The 25941-nt window shown below is 45.2% G+C and overlaps 1 long non-coding RNA gene across 1 annotated transcript; it reads right to left on the bottom strand.

Moving 5' to 3' along the window:
* Nucleotides 1–22292: 22292 nt before the first annotated feature.
* LOC123602573 lies at nt 22293–25218 on the bottom strand. Its single transcript, XR_006714501.1, has 3 exons — nt 24764–25218; nt 23674–23905; nt 22293–22664 (listed from the first exon to the last, which is right to left on the bottom strand). It is a non-coding gene; the product is annotated as an uncharacterized LOC123602573 (long non-coding RNA).
* Nucleotides 25219–25941: the final 723 nt, after the last annotated feature.

The raw sequence follows: 25941 nt of genomic DNA, 5'->3' as shown, positions 1-25941 counted from the left end.
TGTCTTTGAAGCAGAGAAGTTTTTAATTTTGGTGAAGCCCAGTTTATTTCTTTTTTCTTTTGTTGCCTGTCCTTTCTAAGAATCCATGGCCTAATCCATGGTCATGAAACATTGGGGTGAATGTTTTCTTCTAAGAGTTTATAGTTCTTACATTTAGGTCTTTGATCCATTATGAGGTAGAGCCCCAACCTAATTTTTTTTTTTTTTTTTTTTTTTTTTTGCATCTGGATATCTGGTTGTCCCAGCACCATTTGGTTAAAAGACTGTTCTCTCCCCCATTGAATTGTTTTGGCACCCCTGTCAAAAATCTGTTGATCATAACTGTCATGACATAGGTAGACAAACTCCATCTTGAATTTATTCTGCCTTGAAAACTTCTTCCTCCTTTGTTATTCTACATTAGACCTGTTTGTGCATTATAAGCCCATTGGGGAATTAGTTGACTTTTAGTGGGAGCGTGGAACTAAGATACAGAACACCTTGCACAAGGTAAACTAATCGGCATATCCTGCATGTTGACTGAAGACATCTGACTGATTGCTATAGCCTGTTACTTATCCACACACCCTCCCCACCTTCCCATTTCTCCCCCATTACAAACACCTGCCTGCGCTGAGATGTCAGAATGATTTTGGGGGGACATTAGTCCACCATCTTCATGGTTAGCCTGCTGCCTCAAAGTCACTTTCCTTTGCCCCCACACCTTATCTCTCGACTTATTGGCCTGTCATGCAGTGAACAGATCGGACCTGGGTTTGATTACAACAGGGGTCATTTCTGGACTCCCAGTTTTATTCCATTGATCTATATGTCTATCTTTATGCCAATACTATGCTATATCTTTGTAGTAAGTTTTGAAATTGGGAAATGTGAGTCCTACAACTTCATTCCTTTTTAAGATTGTTTTCGATATCCATGGCTCCTTAAATTTCCATAATCATTTTAGGATCAGCCTGGCAGTTTCGGCAAAGAAGAAAGTTGGGATTATAGGGATTGTATGGAATCAGTAGACCAATTTTGGAATATTGCCATTTTAACGGTATTAAGTATTCTGATCCACGTTGCTCAGAGAGGTTAAGTATCCTACCCATAGCAAGGTAACTCTTCATACGTGGTAGAAGTGAGCCAGTTCTCTCCACTGACTTCTGCTCTGGTCGAATGCTAAGGATTCTGACATATCCCAGCACCATCCCCAAGAGCCAAACAAAGACACTGCCATCTGAGCAGTTGCCCACAGTGCCATTTGAAAAGTGAAGCTCAACTTCTCCAGAAATGTAACAAAGTACCAAAAAAAAAAAAAAAATTATTGAAAGACCTCTCAAAGAGAGTCCTTCAATGAACAACTTGGCATGAAAGGTAGAACTCCCCATGAACATTTCCAGTAATCTTTAGAGGTGAAAGCAAACCTACTTTCTAGGGAGGATGGGCCTATAACTACAGTCTTGTTTTGCTGAGAATGTAATAAAAGTTTGGGCCAGAGCTGAATTGCTGGAGACAACAAAGGAAAAACTGCACCTGGCCCAGCACTTTCCAACTCTGCTTTCCCTCAAGGCTGCACTCAGCTTCTCCTCCAAGTAAATGTTGAACAAATATTTAAAGAATATTTCATTGAAGAGGTATCAAATTATCAGCCTGCCTGTGGTGCCCACGTGTCCTAGTTTAGCCCTGCCTCCCCCATTAAGATGTGGCAAAGCCAAGGGCTCTTTAGCCAATCTCAGTAATTAGCACGAGTTAAGCTTTTCGCTGTGTCCACAAACCGTATGGATTGCGGTGTTTCTGCTTAGCTGATCGGAAAATTGTAACACTTTGGCTTCAGTGTTTTCATCAGCTTATAGCTAAGCATTCATTAATTATGCAAAACAGGCTTCAAGGGAACGATTCTATTGAGTTAATTAATATCAAGTGTTTCTAGCCAATTAGCAGCCTTCTCTCTTATTGCAGGGAGGCTGCTGTGGGACATGCCAGGCAGAGGAAGCTCCCCTCACACTCCTCTGCTCTACTCCTCTCTTCTGTTTTGGGAGCATTCCTGATTGGAAGGCCGCAGGCAAGGACTTCCTCTCCACCCCTAGACCTCTCTTCATCCTGGACCATTCCATTGTCCGTTTCAACACTGTGCTACAAAGTGTGGTCTGTGGACCAGAAGGATCAGCGTCATTGGGGATGCTTATTGAGATGAAGAACTCTGGCCCAACCCAGACTTCTTGAATCAGAATCTGCATTTTAACAAAATCCCTTAGTAAGCTATAGGTATCATCTTAAAATTTGAGAATCACTGATACAGAAGACCCATCTAAGACCCTGACCCTCACAATTCCTGGCCCCCTTTTTTTAATGTTTATTTATTTATTTAGAGAGAAAGAGAGAGTGCGCACATATGTGGGAGAGACAGAGAGAAAGGGGGAGAGAGAGAGAATCCCAAGCTGTGAGCGCAGAAACTGACCTGGGGCTCAAACTCACAAACTACGAGATGATGACCTGAACCCAAATCAAGAGTTGGACATTCAACCAACTGAGATACCTAGGGCACCCTTTTTAATCCAGAAACCTCCTGGTCACTTACATTAGCCACTACAGACATCCATGAGCACATCTGGAAACTTGCTTTCGTCTACCTCTCTAATCTTTCCATCCTGTCCTGCTCCCTGACCATTTTCAAATACCAACATGTAAATCTCTCATTCTCTTATGCCTGGTGCATATCTAATGGAGACCAGCCATGATCGCCCATCCATCTGTCCTCTTGTAGAGTCCTCTCTTTTTCCTTAATCAACAGCACCTTAATCTTTCGGTCTTCGTTGTGTTCAGCTCTCCTGCCCTGCATAGATCCTATGACATATGTTTTTTTTTCTTAATTTTTTTTTTAATGTTTATTTATTTTTGACAGAGAGACAGAGCATGAGCAGGGGAGGGGCAGAGACAGAGGGAGACACAGCATCTGAAGCAGGCTCCAGGCTCTGAGCTGTCAGCACAGAGCCTGACATGGGGCTCGAACCCGCAAAACATGAGATCAGGACCTGAGTCAAAGTCGGACGCCCAACCAACTGAGCCACCCAGGCGCCCTGATCCTATGACATATGTTAAGGCTTCTGGGCTGCTGAGAAATCTTCTACACACCCCTGGCATCTTTCTCCCCAATTCCAGCCACTGTTCCAAACTGCTCCTCATCTTTCCAAGATCCTCATCTCATCAGGTGACTCCCCTCTTACCCTATGGAGGAAGCCAGAGGAAGCCAAGCCATGCAGACAACTCCCTTTCTGGTCCCCTTCAAACTTACATGCCTCTGCATGTATCTCATTCTTCTTCCCCCACTTCTGCAATGAAAGAGTGTCCCTCCTTCTGTCTAAAGTTAGACTTGCAACCCAGGTCTGCACACCCTTCCCAGGTAGGGCAGGTCCCTGTAGGAGTGTGGTCCCATTGATCACACCTTCTCTTACCCCTAACTTCAACCTTTCCTCTCCATGGGTTCCTGCCCCACAAATTATAAATGTGCACAAGTCTCTTCCTTTGTTTTTTTTTTTTTAATTTTTTTTTAATGTTTATTTATTTTTGAGACAGAGAGAGACAGAGCATGAACGGGGGATGGGCAGAGAGAGACGGAGACACAGAATCTGAAACAGGCTCCAGGCTCTGAGCTGTCAGCCCAGAGCCTGGCGCAGGGCTCGAACTCACGGACCGTGAGATCGTGACCTGAGCCGAAGTCGGACGCTTAACCGACTGAACCACCCAGGCGCCCCAAGTCTCTTCCTTTTTTGAAAGGAGTGCCTGTCGTATGTAGCCTTGTAGACTTCCTGAGGTAACCTCCTTTCCTTAGCCCTCACTTAACAGGCAGGCTTTTTCAATTCCCATTCGCTCCTCAGCTTTGAACAATTCCCCCGAGGCCATCAGTGACTGATTGTCAGATCCAACAGGCCTCACCTTGTTTGGCCTCTCTGTGGCATTTGTAGAGCTGGCATATCCTCCTTCCTAAAGCTTTTTTTCCTATTCGATGGAGTGGCACCAGTCCCTCTGCCCAACCCTTTGATCACTCTATCATCATTTCACTGGCTCTGATTGGTCCTCTTTCCCTGAAATGTCTCTGTTCACCACATTCTTTTTTTTTTTTTTTTTTTTTTGCCTTCTGCTTTACACACTTCTTTCCTAAAGGACCTCATTCAAACTTGGGCTTCAATTTCCAGTATTAAGATAAACCCAAATCTATTTCTCCAGGCCAGATCTTTTTGCCTTTCTTCAGAATTCTATATTCAACTTCTTACTGAAGGACCTTTCAATACAGATGACCCAGAGACACCAAAAGCTTGTGTCCCACCTGCATCTTTCCTGGTCTCACTTCTGAGCCTTTTCCAATCTCAAAGAATGAGACTGCCATCCATCCTGAGGCAAAGAGAGAAACTTGGAAGTCAGTTCTGTCCATTTTCTCCTTCTTTCTCTTCTTGCTGGCTGCCCACTCCTCACACTTCTCCCCACCTCATCTCCCAGTCTCTTGGACCTGTCAACTTCTCTCCGTCTCCAGTGCTGTTGTCTTCATTCAGACCCTTGTCCCTTCTCCTCTGATCACTAAAATATCCACATAAATCTGTCTGCCAATCTCTCTGCCATCAATTGCTCTCCAATTCATTCCACATTATTGCCAGAGTGAGCTTTCAAAAATATAAATCCAATAATGATTCCAAGCCCTACTGTTCAACATTCTTCAATGGCTCCCCAGAGTTTTCAGAACAAAGTTTAAACTCTGCCTTCATAGATTCTGACCACCTTTCTTGCTCTGCATCCCCCGCCACTCGGTGCTTTCCCACCACACCCCCTGCACAGAATTCATCAGGTTCTATCAATCTATTGGAAGTCCCTCAGATGTAGTTTGCTATTTCCTGTCCCCAGTAATTCTGTTCTTTTTACCTAGAATGTCTTTCACATCTTTTTTCTGGTTAACTGCTACTCATCCTAAAGAACTCAATTCTAGTATTATCTCCTCTGAGAAGATTTTTGGACTATCTTTCCAGCAATATGACTTGGATGCCTTTTACATGTGCTATTAGTGGTAATATTTTAAATAACTGTCAGTTCTGTCCATGTGTCTGTACTAAGTATCTTATCTGCTTAACTTTATTCAATCCTCATAATCATGCTATGATTCAGAATTATTATCTCTATTTTACAATGAGGAAGCTGAGGTTCGAAGAGGATAAGTAACTTGACTGAGGTCATACTGTAAAGGCAGGTTTCAAACCAAGGTCTGTGTGATCTCCCAACCACTATGCTGTATGCTACCATTCCCCGCAGCGCATTTTGCTTGCTTTTACCAAAATATTTATCAAAGTGTCCCTTAGCCTCTGGTCACGTTTGTCTCTACCTGCCCCTGTTAGAAAAGACAATGAGGTCTTTGAAGTCAGGTACTATGCCTTTCTTATTTGTGTACTCCTCATGCAGACCACAGGGCCCTACATGTTAATGATGCAATGAACATGAGTGTATTGGCCTGCTTGGGCTGCCTTAACAAAATACTATGGACTGGGTGGCTTAAATAACAGAAATTTATTTTCACACAGTTCTGGAGGCTGGAAAGTCTAAGATCTGGCAGGGTTCAGTTTGTGGGGAAGATTGTCTTCCTGACTTCTAGACACCTACTTTTTTACTGTGTCCTTACATGATGGAGTGAGTGAGCTCTCTGGTGTCTCTTTCTCTTATGAGAGAATCAGTTCTATCAGATCAGGGCTCCACTCTATGACTTCATTTACCCTTAATCCCCTCCTTAAAAGCCCTGTCTCCAGTACAGTCACATTGCGGGGTGGAGAGTTAAGACTTTAACCTATGGATTTTCAGGGGACACAGTTTAGTCCATAGCAATGGGCTACGCCCCTCCTTCCATTGTTTCAGTACTATTTGGCATAAATCCTGCCAACAGTGAAGACTGAGTGGCTTAGGTCTTCAAAGCTATTGGAAGTCCCTGGGACGATCCCAAGAAAACATTGCAGGGGAGGGATCTTGAATGATGCATTGACTATATGTAGGTTGAGAGGATGTAGAGAGAATTTCTGATTGGAGGAAGAAGAAGTGGGGGTAAGGTGGGACAATGTGGTCAAAGTCACAGAGTATTCAGGAGATAAGTGGCTGGGAGAGGAGGCTTGGACACCAGGTCATGGGCCTTGAAGGCTCTGCCCAGAAGCATGGATTTGACACATTCCAAAGACTGCATAGCCTTTCATCTCTCAACATTTGAATGCTTGGTTGGGGTTCTTGACACTAAGTCAAGAAAAATTCTGAGGCTGCATCTGAACTTATCAGAAGAAGGTTGTGATGGATTAGTGATGTCTGTCCTGGCTCTGAGGACAGAGGAAAAAGAGTGGCAGAAGGACGGTTGTGGATTTGCTACCTCTGCTAGAGAAGTTGCCCTCCTGGTTACTTGTAGAACTCAAGTAGATTCACAGAGACCTGAAAAAATATCTCCTCCCATCATCACACAGTGTCCACTATGCGCCTCTAGGGTGTCATTTCTCAGTGCCCCAGGGGAGCCAGGACAGTGCGGGGTGCCATGCAGGGTTGGAGAGAATGACAAGTTCCCACATCTGTGCTTGGCTTTTTCCTGGGACTCCAAAGTGTTTCTGCTTGTGCCTGCAGCTCTCCAAAGTGTCTCATAAAAGTTGGTCAGTTCTTTTAGCTTCTGATCCTCACCTTCCTAACCTTAGGGACTCAGGCACCATTCGAAGGGTCAGGCAGCGAACAAAGGTTATGTCATCTGTGGTCCTTTTCTCCATTCTTTCCTACATTCCCTGACCACAGCCAAACTTCTCGTGCCTTCCTCCGTGTATACATGATACATTATACATTAATGAGACAAGTAGATCTATTGAGAAGATGGGCGTTGACCATACCCGGAGCCCCTGATCCTCCATCAAAATGCCTTATTCCAGGGAGAATTAAACTAGAAAATACATGAAACACTCTGCAAATTCCTCCCCTGACTCTCGCACCACTGGTGGCACTGGGAGCGTGTTAATAGATCACTCTGCAAATGCACTGTGCTAAGCACTACGCATACACTATCTTGTTTAATCCACATATTAAGTCTCGAGGAGGAAGGTAAATGTTGTGTGTGTGCTTTGGATTGTGATGCTTCTGCCAGTAGTCTTAGTGTTTATTTCCCTGCTGTCCTTCCTTAGTAGACTCTTTAAAACCAAAGATGGAATTTATATCTATATCTGAGCCAAGCATTCAAAGCAAACAGCTAACCCCCCCAACCCTACTTCTGAATCCAAAACTAAAAGGAAGATGTTACTAAGAAGTAGTGATAATAGCCAGCATTTATTGCACACTTATCTGTGATTTAAGAGTTTTACATATATTTACTCTTCACGACAGCCTGAGGAGGTAGATGCTACTTAAGATTAGGAAAGTAGGGGGGCGCCTGGGTGGCGCAGTCGGTTAAGCGTCCGACTTCAGCCAGGTCACGATCTCGCGGTCCGTCAGTTCGAGCCCCGCGTCAGGCTCTGGGCTGATGGCTCAGAGCCTGGAGCCTGTTTCCAATTCTGTGTCTCCCTCTCTCTCTGCCCCTCCCCCGCTCATGCTCTGTCTCTCTCTGTCCCAAAAATAAATAAACGTTGAAAAAAAAAAAAAATTAAAAAAAAAAAAAAGATTAGGAAAGTAGGGCTGAGAGTGGTTAAATCACTTGCCCAAGGTCAAACAGCTGGTGGTGTTGGAGCCACAATTCAAATGCAGGCAGTTGGGCACCAGCACATAGACTCTAGGCCACTAGGCCATGCTGCCTCCTCCAAAGTGAGGCTCAAGGAAACCAGGTCACTTCTGGTTGGTCAGACCTCCCGTGCGAGGTAAACACTCTTCTTGTGAGTGGAGAGCAGTTCAAAGTTTTGTTCTAACACTGAAGGCCTTCCTGGGCACAGCTCACCCCCTCTGCATGCAGATGGAGGCTGTCGCCATGCTTAGCCAAGTGCACCTGCTGGTAATAAATACCGTGAAAAAACAATTTGAAATATAACTGCCCTGACACTGGGAGGGCAGGGGAGGAGTCAAGGCATTATCATGGGAAATCTGTCCCATGATAGATTTCTGTCCCAAAAATTTCTCATATTTTTGCTGTCAAAGTGAGTCAACCAGAGCCTCCCTGAGAATAAAATGAAGAGGCCTGAAGCAAAGACTGAGTGTTCTTGTCAGAGCCCATTAAGGTGACCAGTTCAGGCAGAAGGTGGTGGTGTTAATGCACAATTTTCCCATGGTTGGTTTGGAGATTCCCCACCCCCCCTCTTTTTCTCTAGTATGCATGTACACACACTCATGCATGCACACACACACACACACACACCCCTCAGAGCATGAGGGATTTGGTTGGCCTCAAGGTCCAACCTAAAGTAACTGGAATAGCATCTCTTGCCAGGTGTTCTGTCAACACTCGTGTTGAGGAAGGTTAATAGGCTTGGGCCTAACATATGGCTCTATGCTCTGATCATTTTGGGAATGCTGGATTTAGCAAAGTTAGCTATTTCCCACAGGATTCCTCAGGGCCCTGAATACATTTATGTAGGCTCTGAATCTCCAAAAGGAGGACAGAGTATGCAGATTTGACCAAATTTCTTTGCCCACTAGTATTATAGGGAACACACTGTGGGAACTGTTTTCTACAGCAGAAACTCTGGTCTTCCCCTCCTTTCAAAGCTCCAGATGCTAGACCTCTGCCTGTGAACTATGCCCAACCCACTTCTGCAGCCAACCTGAGCAGCACTTCAGTGACTTCAGTGACCTCAACTTCCCCAACAGAGGTCCTCGAGAAGATCATGAGGGCAAAGCAGCAGTACCCTGACTCCCAGGCACCTGCTGACCATAACCCACTCTTTCTCTTCCTCTGACCTTCCCCTTCACCACAGGTGGGCTCAGTCCTTACATCCAGGCTCTTATCCAGTTTCTTTGCCTCGCACTTGATTTCTATGCTGGACTTGAACTCTATCCTCAACCTTATCCCACTTGGTGGGACCCTGACCCTTGCTTCTCTCACTACTCCCTCCCCAGGGGCTGTTCTCTACATCCAGATGTTCTGCTTCTTCCTGGGAGCCTCCTATAGCTGGAATGTTTCCTGAGAATAGCATTGCCCCTCCATTCTCATGACCTCTACCACTTGGGTGACCACTACCTTGCCCAACAACTTGCCCAGCCCCATGTCCCTGGCATGGATGTCTGTTGTATATATACAAGCATGGAAAACCTTTGGCCTTTGGGCAATAGAATATCCACCAGACTCACAGACAGGCCATGTTCCAGTTCTCAAACCCACCAGTGCTATCTACCTGTCAGCCTCCTTTGGTCTCTGTTGATGAGGTCTTGGTATGCTCAGTAGCTAGGCCCCTCCAAAGTTAGGAATAGGAGCTTGGCATTTCTTAGACAATGTCCCCATCCAACCACAGGTCAAAAAGACACAAAGCTAGGGTTCAAGGCTCAAGACCAAGACACAAGTGGTGAGAAGTGTTGGGACTTCCCTTGTACATGGTGCTGGCTGAATGATGTGGAGGGCATTCTCATGGTTTCGATTTTCTGGGAAGAAGAGGACAGTTATAGTAGATCAATGATTCCAGGCATTTGGATATCATGGGCTATTACGGTTTCAAAAATACTCTTTTAGAGACTTTATAATGTTGGCAACCAAATAAGAGACAATAAAAAATAACAATAATCTGTATCGTGAGGCTGTAACAAGAGACTGTTTTTTAATACCAAAAAAGTAAAGAATATAATCTCAGCATTTGAAAATTGAGTTCTATGGAAAATTTCTACACTTTCTCTGTTTTACCAGAGACCAGTAGGAATTGACCATGGATCAGCCCTAGCCTAGGGCCTGGGATTTTTGGGCCCCTGTCCAAGATGCTCTCTGAAATCTCCTCAGATCTTCTCATCCTTACTGCCTGGCAGTCACACATACCTAACAGCTCAGATTATAGGGTGGCACTTCCTTTTATGAAAACAAATCTGTCTTTCTGCAACTCATATACCTCAGTCTTGGTTCTGCCTTGACCTGGAATGGGTTAACTGCCTGATTTCTAAGGCATCTCTTCGTATATTTGAAGCCTGTACCAAAAACCTTCCTTCAGCTCCCCTCTTGGTACCTTGCCCCAGCTCAGGACTGGATGGTGAGGAAGACTTCCCAGAGAGGAAGGGAATAGCCCAAGCACTAGGGATGCCTCCATCAGCCCACCTTCCCTCTTCCCAGGCCTGCCTTCAACAGAACAGGAGCAGGAAGATGCCAGACAGAAGTAAAGAGGCCGAGAGAGGTGGGACAACTGAGCAGCAGGAGCCCAAGCCTCGTGCGACAGGAGAAAGCTTTGGCAGGGGTCCAGAGACATCACGGGATGGGCCTCTCCCAGAATACATGGCTCTGTCACCTCCAAACCAGAGCAGTTCCAGGGCTGTCCTTGCAGCATGGGAGGAGACCTTACTGCAAGACCTTCTCTCAGAAGAGAGAAGTATGCCTCTACCACTCATTTGTGGATCATTGTCCCAGGACACAGCTGTCTATGGGCCACACACTAGCAGCCCTAGCTGGACATGACACATCAGGGCAGAGTTCTACCTCTCACCATTCTGTGAGTCAGAGCAGCTTGGAACCTGCAGGAAGACCATGGCGTCAGCAACAACCCAGGGAAAAGGAAGTGACACTCCTCATGAGGCCCCAAGGCATTCATGAGGCTCATTCCCATGTATCAAATGTTGAGCTTAAAATTCTTCAGTGTCTCCCATTCTTTAGATAAACAGCCATATTAAAAAAATTTTTTTTTAAATGTTTGTTCATTTTTGAGAGAGAGAGAGTGAGCGAGCAGGGGAGGGGCAGAGAGAGGGAGACACAGAATCCGAAGCAGGCTCCAGGCTCTGAGCTGTCAGCACAGAGCCTGAAACGGGGCTTGAACCCATGAACTGTGAGATCATGACCTGAGGTGAAGTCAGATGCTTACCTGACAGAGCCACCCAGGCACCCCTAAAAAGCCATATTTTTAAACTTGGACTACCAGGCTCTTCCCGACTCACGAAGACCAACCACACTGACTATCTTTCAGTTCAAATGTACCCTGCCTTCAGGCATGGACTGGCCCCTTCCTGTGAACCCTTCTCGTGACGTGACCCCTTTTATGTCCCTAACCCTTGCTCATCCTTCAACTCTCAGCTAACCAGCCCCCTCTTAGGGAGGCTTTTCTTGACCCCCTGGTCTGGAGTTGTGATGATATAGTGGCCACTAGCCACCTGTGGCTACCGAGCCCTCGAGAAATGGCTAGTCCAAATTGAGATGCGCCATAAGTGTGAAATACATGCCAAATTTTTGAAAACTTGGTACAAAAACAGGAATGTAAAATATCTTATTGATAATTTTTAATACTGATTACATGTTTAAATCATATTTTAGATATATTGGGTGAAGGAAAATATTATAGTACAATTTCACTTTTTTTTTTTTTTTTTTTTACCTTTGCTAACGTGGCTACCAGGAAATTTAAAGGTTATGTACGTGGCTTGTATTTGTGTCTCACATTATATTTATATTGGATAGTGCTGGTCCATAGCATGACGCCCTGGTATATGTTTGGATAGAGCCTTATATGTTTTCTTCCTGACCATTATTTCACCTTATAATTATGCATTCCCCCTGGAATATAAACTCCATGAGGACAGAGACCGTGTTCATGTTGTAGCCTTTGTGACCTTGGGCAACTCTGGTCACGGCTCTGAGATAAATGGAGATGAATAGGTCTACTTTGAAAGTATTGCTTGGGGGAATTAAATAAGAGGATGTATTGTAGCACCTAATATAGAGCCTGGCACATAGTGGGTACTCGATAAATGGTTGCTGATGTTATCGTTGTTATTAAAAATAAACGAGCAAAAAGCCTTGGCAACAGGCCATCTAATGGTAGCATACTTCAATCACTTGCCAAATGTATTTCCGTGCTGTATTAGTGATTAGTGACCACTGATATTAGTGATCTGTATGTATGACCTACGCTTTGTATAGGTAAATGCAAGCACACATGGATATATGCACTAAGTATACACGTTATTGAATTATGCAGTCTGTTTGGGTAATATATGCAGAATAGGAACAGAGTGAATATATTTCCATAAGTGGTCCTGCACAGAGACACATGATCCTGAAACAGAACTGTGTCACCTTGCAAAAAGTTTCAACACCACTGTCTCTATGAGCTGAACAAGGGGCATAGGAACATTTGTTCCTAATTAACAACAACAAAAAAATCTGTCTCGCTTATTCTTAGTAACCAATCCTAACCCCAGTTCCTGAGGTGCTACTTGTCATGTTTCATTTGAGAAAGGCATCATCACGTCTCCATGGTGCCAAGGAAGGGCTCCAGGTCTCTGCACTGCATACAAAATGGCAGCTCCCACTTGTCATGTATCAGCACGGCAGCAGGCCAGGGGGACTGGCTGCCCAAAGACTTGGTGACAACCCAGCACCTGTCAAAGTGGGGGCCAATGAAGCTAAAAACCGTAGCGTTTCCACTAAGAACTCCAGGGGCAGGAGCATCCAAAGCAAGACCTGCTGAACAGTGACTTACTGACCTCTCTGTGGGCCCCAGCTGCTAGATCTGGGCCTGGAAACCAGGTGCGGTCCTGCTCCTTCCACCTTCCCCCTGCCCCACAGCGTAAAGAAGAGCTGTATTCGGTGGCCCTTCCCCAAGGCGCCATGAACCCAAAACTGGGACTGTAGAAGCCTCCAGGTTACGGACAGGCCAGCAAATGGCATGGAGAATCCTAGGCTCCTCCTGTCCTGTCAACAGAAACTCTGAAAACACAAGTTGCTCAGGGCCCACAGACCTTTCCCTCCCTTTCCTTCCCTTTCCTCTCTCCTTTCCACCCATTGTCACACTTTATTCACGAAAGTGGTTTGAAAAGCTTCAGCCTGGCTCAAAGTGAGGTTACTACAGGGGTTCCCAAACTCTTTCTGTAAATGGCCAGATTATGAGTATTGTTGGCTTTGAGATTCACAGCAACTCAGTTGCAAGTACTCACTTCCTCTCTTGTAGCGCAAAAGCAGCCATAGACAATAGTAAATGATGGATGTGGCTACGTACGAATAAAACTTTATTCACAAAAACAGGTAGGTAGGATTTGGACCACAAACTGTAGATTGCCAAGCCCTACTTTACAATGAGCAAAGCAAAAACAAATTCAGGTGTCAACCAGAACTTTTGTTTTTAAATGAACTAGGATGGGATGAAATAGAATAAACAGAATATGTAGAGCTTATTGCATGTAGAAATAGGTACTGTGTTATGAATATTTTGTTACAAATATGTTTTATCCAAACACACCATATATGTGTTTGACTATGTTCCAGGCAGGAATTATAATGTATTTCTTAGTCTGAGCCAGAATCAGAAAAGTTTGAAATACACTGGTATAGTGGATGGAATCTTTCATTGGAATCTGGGTGACCTGGGTTAAAAAATCTCCATCCTGCCACCAGTTTTCACTTTGAAATTTTAGAAGTCACTTCCCCTCCCTGAGCCTCAGTTTCTCCACCTGCAGGCTCTGAGATTTTACGGGGGCATCGTCATCATCTGGTATAGCTGATCCTAGACACCCACAAAACAGATGATCCAGCTCTGACACTTCCAGGCAGTTTAGTTTCATCCCCAGGGTGTCTACCCCTCTCCAGCCGGGTATCTTTTTAGCTGAGAAACATTCCCTTCATTGTATGGCTTGAAGCCTCATTGAACAAGTCAGCTCCAGTTTGTGGATGAGACTGAAACCCAGAGAGAGGAAGGAAGACACACATCTCATAGGTGCCTGAACCAAACTCAAATGTTGGCTTGTTTTTTAGATCTAAAGCTCTTGCCTTTTTCTCAGCAGCATGATCATCTTTGGGGGGAGTAGTTTGCTGCAGCCCCAACCCCCAAGCTGCAGCTCACCTTCTATTCTTCCTTGGGAATAATTCCCAATCAATTATTAAACACTTAAAAATGAAGCAGTGACTGCCAGGAGCCAGTGCAGGCTTACCAAGAACAGGCTATGTCAACTCACATCCTTTCCCTTTTTCATGGGTTATTAAATCTGCAGATCAGGGAAATCAAGTAGAGAGTGTGTAACTGAGCTTCCAGAAGATGCTGACTAGGTGTCTCACAACACCCTGTGGACCAGCTGGTGAGATGAAAGCTGAAGAATGAGTGAGTGAAGCTGGTTCATGGTTAGTAGATCAACATAACCAAAACACATCATTTAATGAAGCGAAGAGGGTCTCTGATGCCTATACATGAGTGGAGAGAGTGGCGAGGACTCCAAAGAGGAAGTCAGCCCAAAGGGAGAAGCCACCATCACCTCACTGTAGTGTCCTGTGGCCATGAGGGGACTCGAGCAAGTTGGAGCCAGAGCCCTGGCTTTTCAAAGAAGGTAAAAATCTGGATGTGCCATTTTAAAATGTTGCAAGCACATTCCAGTTAAAAAACAAACACTGGGCATAACCAACAAGACACATCTGTGGCTCCAATATGACCCCAGACACATCTGCAGGTCCAAAGAATGTCCGTTTGTAATGCCTAGATTAAAAGTCTGCTGTCAACCAAGAGGAATTTCTCCGAGAGATGACACAGGGCTCTATTCTCTGTCCTGTCCTCTTCAACATTTTCATCACAGACTTGAATGAGGACACAGAAGGCACAATTATCACATAACCAGATGTCGGGAAACTGGGAAGGGGGGCTGGCAGGATCAAAATTCGGAGTGATTTTCACAGGCCGAACCACCAAGCCAAACATGTCTAGATGAGCCTTATTAGAGAAAAATGTAAGGGTGTCGACCATAGGTCAAAAGAAATTAGACCATAACTGCTCCCATTCATGCCATACTGCTCAGCTCTCTGCTCCTCTACGTGCTATATGTGCCCTTCTTTCCATTCCTCTTCTGGTGGGTCATTCTTCTCCCCTGGCCTTCCGGAAGCAAGCCAATACTGTCTCACAACGCCCAAAGCCCTTCCCTCTCCTTAAGGGATGCTATTGTCCTCAGCCTAGGGCCTCTGCAATCCATCTCCTAGAAGCTAGAGCCCAAGCCTGTTCCAGCTACCTCCTCATCCAAACTGAACCAGCAAACGAGGCTTGATTGTTTTGGTTTGGAGTGCTCAACCACCATGGCAGTCACCCAGACCCAAGGAAGTTCACGGAGCTAGACCCAGCTCCAAGATGGGGAGCTCAGCCTTCATACCCTCTGGACCATGAGAATGCAAGCCCTACCAAGGTGGGATCCTGTCCATAGCATCCTTCCCTGTGGGCCTGGCACTTAGCACAAAGCCTGGTCCAGATGAGGTAGCCAATAAATATTAGTGGTCAGGGCTATAAAAATGCGCTTTTTAGGCAGTCAAAGAGATATGAATGTTAACTATGGATTAGATAACAGTAAGAAATTGTTAATTTTGTTAAATGTGATAATGACAATGTGGCATAAGAACACGCCTCTCCTTTTTTTTTTCCTTTTATTTTTTATGTGGGGAGGTGCAACGTAAAGGAATTTAGGAGGGCGATAACATGTCAGATTTGCTTTAATCTGCTCCACCCTGAGGAAGATGAGGGCGTGGGTTAGATCCAACTGCATGTGTGTGTCTGTTGGGATATTTTCAAAATAAAAACTTAAAAATTTGATGAGGCTGTAACTTAGACCTCCCACCAGTGGAGGTGCTCTATCTGGGGTTAATCGCAGCAACCCCAGCCTGCAGCACATGGAGCCCTTCTGGCCGAGGCCTAGTCTCCTTCCTTTTGGCTCCCCATGAAGGTGGGAGGAGAGATTCCCACTTTGTGATGAGAAAGGACCCAGGATTCTCTTGGCACACTGACCGTCTCCCATCCCATCCCCAGCCGGGCCCCAAAGCAGCCTGCCTTGGGTGAGGCCCTGGGGCTGAACAGTACAGCTGTCAGAAAAATTATCCAAAACTTGGAGACAAAGGGTGGGTGGCATGCCCTTTCAAAGTCACAGAGGGGTCAAGGGCACCCAGGAAATATCTAGGGGATTGTATTTGGTTCAACTCGCTATTTACTATTGATTTAAAATCTCAGATTTAGTAAAGTTACATATTGTTGATTTTGACCACTAGTGGTGTAAATAATTTCTATCCAGTGAAAAAGATACCCACAAAGTTTACATTTATGACCCTATTAGACACTAATCAGTTTTGGATCCAGCCCAGCAAACTTCCCTCAGCATTTCCTACAAATATCTACCTTCTTAATGCTCTTGAAGCCAGTTCCAATGTTAATTAGACTGGTTCCCTTATTAATTAATGAGTAGAATAAAATCTTTGACATATGTTCATTTTATATTGGTACGAGAGTGATGTTTTTTAACCTTTCGAAAATTACACTTTATCAACATCCTGGGACCTGTCTCCTGTGAGTCAGCTGTTCCCATTCTGTTGACATGGGAACTGTGGAGCTGGCCCATTTCCACATTGGATGGTTCCAATCCTTTAAAAAAAAAAAGTTTCTTTCTTTCTTTTTTTTTAAGCTAGAATCTGTCTCTGTAGACCTTTCTTCCTCTGCTAATGCAGTGAAAACAGTGAAGGCTTTGGAATCAGACAAACCTGGGCTCAAATCCCAGTCCCACCATTTATCGGCTCCTTGACCTTGGGAAAGGTACTGGATCTCCCTGAGGCCCTCCTTTTCCTGATCGTCCCCCCTTGAGAATTAAATGAGATAGTGCATGTAAAGCACTTAGCACAGTGCCTGGCAGATACCAGGTGAGTTTACCTTCCTCTCAATCATTTCCTCATGCATTCATTTATTCAACATTTATTGAGGCACTGGCGGTAAATGCTGGAGATGTAAATATGCATAACAAATAGCTCCTGTTCTGAGGGTGCATGCAAATTTGTAGGAGAGAGAGAAACGTTTAAAAAGAAATTCTAATACAGCATGATAAGTACAACAATAGAGTCGTGTACAATGCACAGAGGAGAAAGTGATTAGCTCTGAGGCAGAAGCAGAGGTGGTTGCCAAAGCAGACTTCCCAGAGAAGGTGATGTCTACAATGTGTTTTGAACATAAATAAGGGTTTTCCTTACACTCAGGGAGGGAGGGAACATCACAGGGACTTGGAGAAATAAAACGCATGCTGGGCCTTGATGGAGTATAAAGAACAAACAGGGGGCAGGGAGATGAGCTGAGATGGGACACGGAGATGAAATTGGTAAGCAAAGGAGGTTTCCCTTTTTCCTTACAAAATGATGGAAAGTTTTTGAAAGACTTTAGGCAGGGGAGTGATATTAACTTGTGTGTTTAGAAAGATTACAGTCTCTAGGGGCGCCTGGGTGGTTCAGTTGGTTAAGCATCCGACTTCAGCTCAGGTCATGATCTCATAGCTTGTGAGTTCGAGCCCCACATCAGGCTCCGTGCTGGCAGCTCAGAACTTGGAGCCTGCTTTGGATTCTGTGTCTCCCTCTCTCTCTGCCCCACCCCTGCTCACACTCTGTTTCTGTCTCTCTCAAAAATAAATAAACATTTAAAAAATTTTTAGAAAGGGGCGCCTGGGTGGCGCAGTCGGTTAAGCGTCCGACTTCAGCCAGGTCACGATCTCGCGGTCCGTGAGTTCGAGCCCCGCGTCGGGCTCTGGGCTGATGGCTCAGAGCCTGGAGCCTGTTTCCGATTCTGTGTCTCCCTCTCTCTCTGCCCCTCCCCCGTTCATGCTCTGTCTCTCTCTGTCCCAAAAATAAATAAACGTTGAAAAAAAAAATTTTTTTTAATTTTAGAAAGATTACAGTCTCTTTAGCAAATGGTGCTGGGAGAACTGGAGAGCAACATGCAGAAGAATGAAAACAGACCACTTTCTTACACCATTCACAAAAATAAACTCAAAATGGAAAAGGACCTGAATGTGAGACAGGAAACCATCAAAACCCTAGAGGAGAAAGCAGGCAACAACCTCTTTGGCCTCAGCTGCAGCAATTTCTTACTTGACACATCTCCAAAGGCAAGGGAATTAAAAGCAAAAATGAACTATTGGGACCTCATGAAGATAAAAAGCTTCTGCACTGCAAAGGAAACAATCAACAAAACTAAAAGGCAACCGATGGAATGGGAAAAGATATTTGCAAATGACATATCAGATAAAGGGCTAGTATCCAAAATCTATAAAGAACTCACCAAACTCCACACCTGAAAAACAAATAATCCAGTGAAGAAATGGGCAGAAGACATGAATAGACACTTTTCCAAAGAAGACATCCAGATGGCCAGCAGACACATGAAACAATGCTCAAGCTCAACGTCACTCCTCACCAGGGAAATACAAATCAAAGCCACACTGAGATACCACCTCATGCCAGTCTGAGTGGCTAAAATGAACAAATCAGGAGACTATAGATGCTGGAAAGGATATGGAGAAACGGGAACCCTCTTGCACTGTTGGTGGGAATGCAAACTTGTACAGCCGCTCTGGAAAACAGTGTGGAGGTTCCTCAAAAAATTAAAAATAGAACTATCCTATGACCCAGAAATAGCACTGCTAGGAATTTACCCAAGGGATACAGGAGTGCTGATGCATAGGGGCACATGTACCCCAATGTTTATAGCAGCACTTTCAACAATGGCCAAATTATGGAAAGAGCCTAAATGTCCATCAACTGATGAATGGATAAAGAAGATGTGGTTTATATATACAATGGAATACTACTTGGCAATGAGAAAGAATGAAATCCTGTCAGTTGCAGCAATGTGGATGGAGCTGGAGGGTATTATGCTAAGTGAAATAAGTCAGTCAGAGAAAGACAGATACCATATGTTTTCACTCATATGTGGCTCTTGAGAAACTTAACAGAAGACCATGGCGGGGGGGGGGGGGGGGAGTTACAAACAGAGAGGGAGGGAGGCAAACCATAAGGGATTCTTAAATACAGAGAGCAAACTGAGGGTTGATGGGGAGTGGGAGGGAGGGGGAAAGTGGGTGATAGGCATTGAGGAGGGCACTTGTTGGGATGAGTACTAGGTTTTGTATGGAAGCCAATTTGACAATAAATTATATATATATATATATTTTTTTTTTCAACGTTTATTTATTTCTGGGACAGAGAGAGACAGAGCATGAACGGGGGAGGGGCAGAGAGAGAGGGAGACACAGAATCGGAAACAGGCTCCAGGCTCTGAGCCATCAGCCCCGAGCCTGATGCGGGGCTCGAACTCCCGGACCGCGAGATCGTGACCTGGCTGAAGTCGGACGCTTAACCGACTGCGCCACCCAGGCGCCCCAATAAATTATATTTTTAAAAAAAGAAAGATCATAGTGACAGCAATATGGGGAATGAAGCAAGACTAAGGTTAGAAGCATCTTTGAGGGATGCTTGGGTGGCTCAGTCAGTTAAGTGTCCAACTTCAGCTCAGGTCATGATCCCATGGTTCATGGGTTTGAGCCTCTCATCAGTCTCTGTGCTGACAGCTCAGAGCCTGGAGCCTGCTTCAGATTTGTGTATCTCTCTCTGCCCCTCCCCAGCTAGAGCTCTGTCTTTCTCTCTCTCTCTCTCTCTCTCTCTCTCTCTCTCTCAAAAAAATAAATAAACATTTAAAAGTAAAAAAGAAGGGATCTTTGATAGGCCCATCCAAATTATGGTGAAATAGGCAAAACGTGGAAACAGAATGGAGATGTTTAGGAAATGTAATTCACTGGACGTGGAAAACTACGTGGCAACCATGATGACCACCACACCCACCCTCCCTTTGGAAGGGAAACTCAGCAAACTGGCCCTTTAGCAAAGACCAGCAACTAACTGGACCAGAGTGGACACCTGGGCCAAGATGAGCCCATCCAGGGGCTGCTCAGTTACCAAAAAGTAGCTGGGTGTGAAAAGCTCTGTTCAATAGGATTGGCAGTAATTCACTAGGACTGTCAGATACTTTCCTTCCAGAATTTGAAGGGGAAAATGCAAAGATAATTAGTCAGCTGGGAATAGGAAGAGAAAGGAGAATGACGTGTAAAGCAAAGTGCAGATGCTATGGAAAAGAGATCAATGCCAGAGGCAACAGCAGCCCTGACACCACTAGAGAGCCAGACACTCTACAGTAAGGTTGCTGTTAAAGTCTTAGAGTCGCCGGCATCTGGGCATAAACCCAGCTAAGTACATCTAGGTTCCTTGCCACCAACACAACCAGCACACTCCTATTCTCTTGCTTTGCATCTGGTCAGATGTTAGGGAAAGAAATGCATAATACCTGGATACAGGTCCCATATCCTCCAAGTCTTCCCTTCTTCAAGCTAGATACCACCTCCTTCCTTTACTCTTCCTCATTGACCCTGACTCTGCCTTCTCTCCCCACTCCGATTTTCTCCATTGCACAAATCTCTGGCTGATCTTGCTTCCTGTCCTCAGGATCCAAAGTCAGGGCACTTGGTTCTTTCCCAATTCCTGTCTCCACTTGCCTATTTGGAGCTCAGCCCTTCCCCATACCTCCCATCCAAACCCAAGCTGCTCTACCTGTTAGCAGGTCTGAAGGAGAGAAAAGTGGCAAAATGAGACAGAAACCCTAGGGAGCTACTCCTGGTCACAAAGAAGAACAAGCAAAAATTTCTTGCTTGCTGGAAAGAACGACATTTGATCCTCCATTCAGGAATAGTATTTCTCCAGGACCCTGGCTTAGGAGGTTTGAAACTGACATTTTAAAAAGAGGATCTGCTGGAACCCAGATATCAATACATTCCACGAATGGTCAGATATATCCCTAAAAGTAGAAGGATGGAAATTGAAGCTCCATGAAAACTAAGATTTGTCTTCTTCATCACCAAATCCTCAGTGCCTAGAATAATATCTGGCATGCACTAGGAACTCGGTAAATATTTACTGAGTGAGCAAATGTATGGATTCACAATAAGTCTGCAGAGAAGCCTCTGATGGAATGTCAGAGTTCTCTGTCCTCAGCTTAATATGATTAACAATTGAGTGAAAACGCAAAGGAATTTCTGGGGGAAATAGATAAAACAAGAATGGAGCTGGGAAGAATTGAATGCATCGGTGAATTGACTCAAGATTTAAAATATCTGAAGAAGACAGAGCAATCATCAATATTCTAAGAGATTTTAACAAAACTGTCATACCAGTTGAGAGACAAGAGTTAGCACCAGTTCACCTGGAGAAGAATCATGGGTCTTAGTTGACCATATACTCAGTAGGAATTTGAAATGCTAAAAAAAAAAAAAAAAAGTGCCAAGAAAGCCACTGTGCTCTGAGGCACAGAATCCAGAAATGTGGAAGGCCATGGTCTCAGTACAAGATGGGCTACTCAGACCACCTTGAGAGTAATTGGCTTAGAACAAGAAATATGATCAGTGGAACAAGGTGTGGGAAAGGATGGAGATCATATGACATGAGAAACAATGGAAGGAACTGGGTGTGTTCAGTCTCAGAGGGTAGAGGAGTTCTCTAAGGCTGCCATAACAAAATACCACAAACTAGGTGGCTTAACCCAACAGAAATCTATTCTCACACTGTTTTAGAGTCCAGAGTCCAAAATCAAGGTGTTCACAGCACCATGCTCCCTCTGAAGTCTCTAGAGAGGAGCTTTTTCTGTCTTTTCCAGCTTCTGGTGTGCTGCCCCCACACCCGGTATTCCCTAGTTTATGGCTGCCTCATCCCAATCTCTGCCTCCGTCTTCATGTGGTGTTCTCCTCTTATGTGTCTGTGTGTCTTACAAGGACACCAGTGATATTTGATTAAGGCCCACCCTACTCTCCTAGGACCTCATTTTAACTAATTACATCCACGGCAACTGTATTTCCAATTAAGGTCATATTCTGAATACTGGGGATTAGACTTCAATACCTTTCTTTGGATGACACCATTCAGCCCATAACAGGGCAAGAGAATTGTCTTCACGTGTTCAAAGAATTCTCTTGCAGAGGATTTTATTCATATGGCCCAAAGGGCAAAACTAAGAACAGGGAGTGAAGATTACGGGGATGCAAATTGTAGTTACTTATAAGGAAGAACTTTCAAAGTGTTCAAGTTGCCACCCTTGTGACTCCCAACCCTAAAGCTGTTGAGGAAGAGGCAAGATGACCCATGGGGGTGGCTCTGGGGGGAATTCTTTCCTGGGAAGGGGTCAGGCTGCATGGCCTTGTGTCATTCTCTGTTGACTTGATTCCATGTGTCTCTGCCCTTTGGTACTCTGTCACAAGGGAACCATCTTTAACCAAGCAGAGATTTAAGAGGTTGTTTCCAAGAGGTGATATAAGCAGATGAGCTCCATGATAATGCAGTCTGCTTATGAGAAATGGAGCGTGAATTGCAAACCCGAGAAATGAATATAAATTCAGCAGCTATTTTAATTTTTAATTGGAAAAAAAAGCCCATCCCAGCCAGAAAGAATAGCGGAAGAGTGTATTTTGCACAGCACTATAGAAAACATTTGTTAGCACTGCTGAGACGAATGGCATAGTCTTGTCGCCTCTGCCACCCTCGCAATTGGGATGGGAACGATTTCTACAGGGACTGCCACTGCTGGCCGCCTCCGTGGATAATGAAGGTCATGGTTTATGGGCACAAACTATTCTGCTCCAGATGCAGCTTCATTGGTATGCAGGCATGGAAACCCAGCAGCCAGCCCCACGTGCTGATCAGATTTTGGAATGTAGTCATAATATATCCCCTCTCGAACTCCCTGCCATTTTTCCGGACAGTCTACCACAGAATGGAGCAGCTGGAAGAGAGAGAGGGGTCAGAGGAAGAGAACTGGCATTTATTAGGCACCTACTTTATGCCAGGCATTGGTCTCATTCAATTACGGAGGCTTTGCACCCTGTGGATAATGGGATCGGTGCGTGTGTGTGTGTGCGTGCGTGTACATGTGTACATGTGCATGCACAGTTGCACATGTTAGCACATTTGTGATCTAGATAGAGAAATGAGGGAGAAGGAAAAGATGCAAAGTGCTTAGAAGAAGGAAAGATTATGGACCAAAAGCCGCATCATCAAGGTGGAGGCCTGGGTCCAGTCTCATGAGACCATGAAGTAGGACACATCTTTGGGGGCCAGATAGAGAGATTCCTGTCTCCAGCAGGGGAATCCATCTGGGACAGGATCCACAGGGTCGGCCCAAACTGGAGTTTTAGAGGTGCCTGGAATCAAGGTGGAAAAAGCTGAAGATCCAGCTGAGGATCTGAGAGGAGGGAAGGTCTTCCCAGCCAGATGGACCCCATCTGGACATGCAGGTATCTCTGTTGAGAATCCTAAGGCACCCAAAGCCCTAAACTCGGTCACTTTTACTCACTTTACATTCATTTATTTGCTTGATTTGCTCTGGAACCTCAATAAAACTATCCCCTTTAAGGTTCTAGACAAGTGGTTCTCGGGCACAAGGATATAAGTGGATCAATGGGGAGATTACTTACAAAGCAGATTCCCAAATCCCACCCTCAGAGAGAGCCAGATTCAGTGGGTTTTGGATGAAGCTTGATGATGTGTACATTTAAAAAGCATCTCAGGTAAAATAGAGGGCCATGCTATGAGAATACTACTCAGATCATTTATGGCTTTGTCAGGGAAAAAAGAAAAGAGAGGTATGTGTCCATAGTTTGCCTAAAAGGGAAAAAGAAAAAAGAAAAGTGTCCCTGGAATGGCCAGGTGTGCTGGTGCCACTGTATAGGAGTCTGAGGGGCTGTCCAGCCCTTACAAGTTTTAGAGATTCTTGATTGTGCCTAAAATCTCACCATGATCTCTTCCTTAGGGTACAAGAATGTTCAGCTTTTCAACTATTAACACCTTAGTACGAATTAGACCATACTCAGCCAAATCCTTTCCCAGAAGAAGGAAACACACGAGAGAAATGAACTTTTCTGGAATGTCCCCACGGGTGTCTGGCACTGTGTTCAGCACTCTGTGATGAAGATCATTGAATGAGGCTTGGTCAGTGCTCGTACCAGTCCTTTGAGATGGTATTTTCTGCATTTGACAGATAAGGAAATGAGGCTCAGAGAGATTAAGTACATTGTCCAAGGTCCCCCAACTGATGGTAGTAGACCCTAGATATAATCCAAGTCTGTCTTCCTCTAAAAACCATCCTTTGCCCATAGGATCACTCTCTAAACAGAGACTCTTATAAAAGGGAGTAAGTGGGGGAAACCCTAGAGACGAGTCCTGGGTGAGCTGCTACAGAGGGAAGGAGATGATGACCAAGACAGGACATTGGCATAAAGGTAGTGGGTCTAAAGGCACCTTGTGCTTTCCTTTTTTTTTTTTCTTTAAATGTTTTAATGTTTATCTTGAGAGAGCATGCAAGAGTGGGGAAGGGGCCGAGAGAGAGGGAGAGAGAGAATCTTAAGCAGGCTCCATGCTGTCAGCACAGAGCCCTACGCAGGGCTTGATCCCACAAACCATGAGATCACGATCTGAGCCAAAATCAAGAGTTGGACACTTTACCGACATAAGCCACTCAGGTGCCCTGACAACTTGTACTTTTCAGTGCTTACACTTTGATCTTGTTCTTGAAGGGAATTCTCTGTCCGTCTAAATGAGTACTGGCATTTATCCGGACAGAGGTAAGGGCACAAAACGTTATTTCCCTAGATGGTCGGCACTGTGGGAAAGACAAGACCTGGGTGGTGAGCAGCTGGTCACACCTTGGATTGATGACAAGGATGGGGTCAAGGCCTGGTATGCCTGGCTATCAGCTCTTAGCTAGGCATGAAATGTACCTCATCGGGATGGGAGGAGGGTTTGCACGAGGACTGAGCAAGAGGACTTTAAACAGAATGTAGTTGGGGCAGGGGCGAGGCCCAGGTGAACCCGTGGTTGCCGTACCTGTGGCGCTGTTGAGAGAGTGTAGTGGGAATCAGCGGCTTCATGAGTCAGCTCTCAGGGCAGGCTGGAAACAGGCCCTCACCTCTTCTGAGAGCATCCATGTGGCAGCGCCCAGGGCGGTGGGCCTCTCTGGAATGTCCTGCCGTTCCCTCAGCTGCACCTAGCTCACACAGAGCCCACCTGCCTGCCTCCAAAATCGGTTTCTACTCTGACTTTGCTGATACTGTCAGAAGCACCGACATTCTTGGAGGTTCCACAGCTGGACCACTTCTTTGGATGCTCCCTTTTTCCCCATCCTGTCACTCACCACAGCCTGCCGGTGGCTTCTATATAACATCTCCTCACCTTCGCATTCTCACTGCCACAAGCCTGGGCCAGGCCCAGCCCACACACCCTGCAATTCTAGCAACTCCAATTCTAGCAACTCTGCAGCTGGCTGTTTAAAGTTTTCGATGATCTAGCCCCATCCTACCTCGTAAACAACCACTCACTCTCTCATTGTTCACTCACATGAACCACTCCCTCCCATCAGTATGGCCTGCTTTCAGCCAGCCTCATTCCTTTGCTCGTGCCATTTCTGTCACCTGGATTTCCATCTTCCAGGTACATTCAGCCCCCACCCCCTTCCGTCCATTCAACAAACACTAATGAGTGCCTACTATGGACTAAGGACCCTTCTAGGTGCTGGGGATCCAGTGATGATCAAAACACAGACCCTCTGCTCTAGGAACTTACATTGTAGTGGGGAATATGGAAAATAAAGCATGGTAAAGGGACAAAGAATGGCACAGGGTGGTCAGGGAAGGCTGCTCTGGGGAGGTAACTTTGGGTCTGAGACATGAATGCAATGAAAGTCAATTACATGAAAATTGGGGTAAAAGCCTCAAAGTCTTCTCCGTCTTAGAGATCAACATAAGCTTTTTAGAAATCACCCCTACCCCCAAATTCCAGGACTTAGTCCCTAACATATTCATACATCCCTGAGCATATCCTGCCTTGAGTTGCTTTTTACCTTTCTGTGCCTAACCAGATGGTAAGTTCTTCTGTGCTACCTTCCTTCACCAGCTACTGCCACCGAACTTTTGTCCCAGATGAAATGTCCCCTCCTCGGGGAATTTGCTCTGACCACCTTCCCCATACATTCTAGCAGCCCATGCTTGTATTGCATGGAAGGTTGA

This window comes from Leopardus geoffroyi, chromosome D1, assembly GCF_018350155.1.
Source record: "Leopardus geoffroyi isolate Oge1 chromosome D1, O.geoffroyi_Oge1_pat1.0, whole genome shotgun sequence".
Classification (NCBI taxonomy): domain Eukaryota; kingdom Metazoa; phylum Chordata; class Mammalia; order Carnivora; family Felidae; genus Leopardus; species Leopardus geoffroyi.
This window is presented reverse-complemented; position numbering and strand designations above follow the sequence as displayed.